The following is a 6,352-nucleotide window of genomic DNA, read 5'->3' as shown; positions in this document are numbered from 1 at the left end:
GAGGCGTTGCAGGCGCAGGAAGCGCCTGAGACTCCCCTGAGGATGACCACCCTTCCGTGCCGCACTTTTAGGAGCCTTTCCAACTTTAGGGTGCTTTGGTGTCGGCTGGTGGCTGCGGCATTGTCGTCAGTCTGAGTGCCACTGGAGGAGAATACTGTTTCTCCCCGCTGTGCCACCGGGCGTACCGACTTTTGGGTGCTCGAGTCGGCTATGCGGCATCGTCTGCTCTGGTGCCAGGACTCAAGAGAGAGTGTGCATCGTCTCCCCCTCCTCGGACATCCCATCGGACTCGCCCATATTGAGTGCTGCTCTTTTGTCAGCTTTTTTAGTTTTCATGTTTCATATGATGGAGTTTTTGAAAGAGCTCAGGAACTCGGCAGCTATGGGTTAGATAAATTTTGTTACAACAAGGATGTTGACGGTAGCAAGTCTATGACTTATAACAGTGGCGTGTTATAAAATAATTATTGTAGAGGAGCTCATGGGCATGTTTGTAGGGTTTTAGGAGGTATTGTCATCATAAGACAATACCATCAATGACATCTATGTACGTACCATTTTCTTAGATATTGTTTATCTGGTTGTAAAAATCTTTCATTCTTTAGATTTAAAGAGTTTACCTCGGTTATTTGAAATTTATTGTCCTCTTTAATTGGTTTACAAAAAAATTACCTTTTTTTTGGCTACCCATAATTATTCTTGAGATTAAATTGTTAGGAGAGAAGTTACACCTGTGATTCTGTGGTGATACAGTGAATATTTTATCTCATGGTGGTCGGAAGTCTTGCTCATTTTTTGATGTAGTAGGATGATGATGATTGAGATGATATACTCAGTGTTTCTCTTTTCAGAAGGATAGCGAATCCACTAGGTATAAATATGAAAATGGTGTTTGGGAACAATCTTAAATGTTACTATGAAACCATTGGAGGGTATCATGATGCTCTAAAAAGGATGGATTCTCATAGGTTTTGGGGTGAGAGTAAAATAAGTTGAATATGAAAGTTAGAAGAAGTCTGCTCTTGTTTTGCTTTGTCAAGTGCATTGCTCTTGGTATGCTAAGTCATCAATATGCTAGAGGTGGTCCACTGCAAGCCTCAATTGATGGCCTCAGTCATCTCATGCTCATGACTCATTAGCTGTCCCTATTCAACCATGGATCTCATGTCCCATTGAGCCTTGTCCACTACATTTTTGTGTGTGGATTTTTTTACTGCCCTTACATCTCAATTTTTTACTTGTTATGTCTTCCCCATTAGAGGAATGCCTTAATCTCACCCCAATAGATCACTATGGGGATGAAGTTCTACAAATGTGGGATAAATTAGCAAAAAATCTTTTTAAGGTGTTCATTACCTTTGTAACCTTAGTTAATATTGCATCTACCCTTTTGGGACTAATTTGAATTAATAGTAATCAATGCCCTAATACCATTGATACACTAATAGTATACATATTATGTTTGCACCATTGGATTATTATTTGTGATGTATAAGGGTTTCTGCCTAGTATTTAATTGAAAACTATGATTTTTTATGATATTTTATTGTTTTACCACTTGGTGATCAAGGAGCTAGCATACTTTTTCTGGGAATCATGATAGCTTACATTTTTTATTATTGTGCTCTTAATGTATTCCCTGTGTTATATGTAAAGAATTAAGTTTTATGTGTTGTCTGTGTGCATGTACCATGTTATGTACATGTGAATTCTAAAAATTGTACACCTATCTATACCTACAGGAAAATAGTTACACATGTATGGAAAAAATGTGCAGCAATTATTGTTTCAAGTTTTTTCATTTTTAATTTTGAAGTCTTTAAAGCTCACATTGTCATGAATATACAATTTAATTTGACCAATTATCTTGAAGATTTTATAATTTCACCCAGAAGTTAGAAATATTTCATGTCATTACAACTTTTAAAATGTGCATTCGCCAGTTACTGGAAAAAAATTTCCTTGCTTCATTCCACGTTGGCTACGTAGTAAGGGAAAGGCCTAGTATTTTCATTGACATTCAAAACTTATCATCTAATAGTGAAGTTTTTTTTAACATCTCTCCTTATATTTTGAATGCTTTTTTATGAGAACATTTGATCAAATTGGTCATGTTCAGTTTATTATTTTACAATTCTTCGTGAGGACCATGCAAACTTTCTACTTAAAAAAATATAGTCCTTTCATTAAAATGAACCAGTAGAGTAGATCATGAAGGAAATGTGATCAGAACTGCTCAACTTCAAAAATTTAAGTTTTCTTTTGTTGTTTCTGAGGCATTTCCTACTCCAATAGGCCAGAACTCAGCAATTTTTTAAAAGTGCCCTGCCATTAATGTCTCATAATCTGCTGCTTTAATATCTAGAATCATAAATTTATTATGAAACATCATTTAAAAGTTATTGCTGCACATTTTTTTCCCATCAAATGTTCTCTTTTTATAAGTTATGCAAGTGTATGTTTTTTCCTTTCGAACCATGTTAAGAATTTTCTTCTCCTTTAGGTAGTTAATCATTCCTATCATTTTGAACTTTGAAAACCTATATGATTGTAAGCACTTCTAAAACCCTAGAAATTTTTGTTTGTTATTGCATTCATTTTCTCACATTGTACAGTTAAGACTTCTATATTAAGTGGAGAGCCTAATATTTCTAAAATACTGACAGAATTTTGGATGGGTAATGATTTTTATTCATCATGCTCATATTGAATATGTTAACTATAAATGTTTTATTGTTGTGATGAAGCCCATTATTTTTTGCCATCATATTGGAGGCTATTCATGGAAATTATTTCTCTAAATCTATAATTTTTCTGTATTTTCAATTTTACTAATTTCATGGCTTTGAATTAATTTTGATGGAAATATTTTGATGAGACCTATTTCTAGGTATTTTGTTGTGCTGTTCAGGTTAGAAGGAATGGTAAATTTTCTACTTTTTAAGGTAGCCTCCATGACGTTTGTCCTAATGAATGATTTTTGTTTACATCACTTCAATAGAAGAAGTCACTGCTATCTTGTGTTAATTTAGTAATTGTTTCTACCTTTACATTTGGTGTAACTCTCCCGTAATTTTTCTTCACTCGTCAATTTTGTCATGTATAGTTCATATGTACAAGTTGATTTCTTTTGTGTTCATTGTGTCAAAATAATCACTAGATTATCGTTGAAATTTGTGTTTGATAATTGAACAAGTCTGAATTTCTCAAGACTTGGTTGTGACTTCCATTGTTGTTCACAACGACATGTAATTAATATGCATATACAAGATACCGTATTGGCTTGCTTGTGGGTTGATGTATGCTAATTGTCATTCAGTGTTTGATAACCACTTCAAATCATTGCAGGACTTAGTCAGCAGTGGCAGTGTGATAGGTATTGATATTTGTGATATCCCATTTATCCACTTTCAGGCACAAGTAAAAGCACTCATTATAGCCTTCGGTTTTCTGATATATGGTGATAATATTTAACCACAAGTACATAATTACAATTTCTGCACAGTCTGGGATGAATTTGGTATCAATACCATTTGACTATTACTTTGTGGAAATATTTTCCTTGCCGCTAAAAGATGGTAGCAGTTAACTTGTGCAATACCTACCCACACCTTCTGTTTGACGTGATCCTCATTTTAGAGTAGATGTAACTTGTTTCTTTAGTGTGTTAACAAGGGGCGGTGACCTTTTTGGCTTTGACAAGTAGAAGATTCGTAAAGCAGACCAACACGGTATCATGCACTGCCAACTTCTCCAATCGTAGACTGAGGCTTGAGGATATTTTTGGATTCTCTCTTTACTGAGATGAACTGTGAGATTGAATCCACTAATGACCAGTAGTGCCTCCGTGATTTGCCAAAATTGGCTTCCCTTCCAGGAGTATCTTATGCTATACCTATCTTGAGACTTAAGAGGTATGCTAGAAAGGGTATATGAGCCTACGGTTTTCTTCCTCATCAAGTGAGGCATTATTAGCCCATGTTGCTCCTCAATCTGACAATGAGGATATAAAGACTGCTGTATAACGACATTAGATACCAGTCACCCTTGTTCTCCTAGTTCATATTAGTGTAGTGATAACAATTGACTAAAGGGCGTGTATGTATTGCCTTGGTTATGATAATTGGGTGTGACATGTAACCAATTTATTGTGCTTTATGATGGGAGAAGTCCTTTAAAAGGATTTGGCAAAGCCCATCTTAAATGTTGCCAGTTAAAACTGTGGCAAATTGACACCTACCTGCCAGCATGCTGTTATATGTGTTTGATATTAATAGATATATTGATTGTGGAGGAAGAAAGCTTTATTGTGCATCTTAAAGAAGAATTGGCCTGGAAAAGTAAATTTATTTGACAAGAGATATGTATGAGCATCCGGCAAAACTCAAAGGTGTCATTGTGTCCCGAGCCAAGAATTTTTTTGCTAGTTCAAGTTTTAGTAATGGTGAAAATTAAGAAGATATTATAAGGATTCAAGGAAAGACTAGTCTTTCAGCAAACTTGATGAGCTCAGGTAAAATAAAATGGAGCACTTATTACCCACCATACATAATTAGAAGTTTTATCTCCAAGTCGTGGAAAGTGTGCAAGTTGAAGGGGCTGCCCTGCTGAAATTGTTGAAAATTTTTCTCAAGAGTAAATCAGCATTCCATGTTTGATGGGAGAGAGATATATATAAAACTGAATTAATTGTTAAAATGTAATGGAATAGAAAAATTTGGCAAATACCATGATAACCATTGCTTACCATCCTGTTTATTTCATAAAATGGAATGAGAATCATATTTTTGACTTAAATAGCTTGATTTCAGAATTGGCTCAGAAAGATACATAATACTTTACTGATAAATATGCTTAGAAGTTGTATCCAGGATAACACTATTTTGCTTGTTAACGTTACTGATAGGTATCTCATTTGTTTAATCCAAACTTCCAACATTTTGAAATATCCATTTTCCTCAAAACAAAGTTTCACAGAAAAATCACATTTCTTATTGCCTGTAACATAGTGTTGCCATTTAATTCCATATTACTCCAAAATTAATTACAAGGCATGGAGACCAATCGATCCCTATATACTGTGTGCTATCTCACACTTTAGTCAAGTACACCATTTGATAAACACTTAAGTCCAATGTTTATTGTGTCCATCATATTGCAGTAAACTTGGAATGTGTACTACTAACTTGAGAATGCTTTTTTGCTGAAATAATGGAAAGTTATCTTGAAAATACTTCAAATTGGGAATGACTTATTTCACTGCTGAGCATATGCTCTCACCATCTGCCCGACAAAGTATTTTATGCAAACTTGGTTTCTTTCTGTGAGACATTTACAAGTGAAATAGGTACTATATATCTATTGATAATGAACGTTGTTAAAGTAATTACAGCATAATAGCACCTTTATTCATTACATGTTATCATATTATAAATTGAATGTTTTTTACATCATTGGTAATCAATTATGTACTGATACCCATAGTAAAAGTTTTGGCTACTGTAATATTCCTCTCAATATTTGGGTAGCAAAACATTAACTCACAAAAGGTTACTTTTTGTGGTGAGATTGCATTGTTCTGGTGAGTTAGGAGTGGAAATTGTCATTCTTTTAAAACTTTTTTTTTTTAACCCCCCATTTTTCATTGTATTTACATTGTTTGAAATTGTATTTTGTGTTTCTCTTGAATCTCTTCATCAAACCTATGCAAGTGTGCTTAATTATTTGTAGCAATGCCAATTATTTCCATTGATATTTTATACCTCCATATCAATAATATTGAAAGTTGATAAATACCTAATGAAATTTTGGAATAAAATAATTTATATAAATCTTTATATGCTATATTCAATACTATTATTATGTCGTATTGCATTCTTATTATCATTTTCTCCATTATTTTTTTGAAATTTATATCTTTCATAGATGGCTTGTAGCTTCATTCATTTGCATTTAATATTCTCTTTTTTGAGATAATACCCAGTGAGAAATGGGTGGTGGAACCCACGTGGAGATGTAACGTGGATACCACGTGTTTTTGGTCGTGGAATCCACGTGGAAATTTGGTGGAAAAATTAAAACAGCAGTAGGTGCTGTCCTAAAACCATTATAATCTTAACCACTCTATATCTAAACCTTCTATATATGTGTCTACGATTTTTCATGTGCTCTCATGGCTGCCTTTCCACGAATTATATAAAAATAGAATGTGCGATACATTTTCACATAACTAGCGTGGTTTCAGGATGATAAATGACGCAATGTCACCAGAGAGTTAAGTTCCACAAATTAGAAATTCTGTTTAACATTTTATGCTAATCACCACAAATCCACTTGAAATCAACGTGGATTC

The sequence above is a fragment of the Ischnura elegans genome, chromosome 8 (genome assembly GCF_921293095.1).
Source record: "Ischnura elegans chromosome 8, ioIscEleg1.1, whole genome shotgun sequence".
NCBI classification, from domain to species: Eukaryota; Metazoa; Arthropoda; class Insecta; order Odonata; family Coenagrionidae; genus Ischnura; species Ischnura elegans.
The sequence above is the reverse complement of the archived record's forward strand: the minus strand, read 5'-3'. Positions refer to the sequence as shown.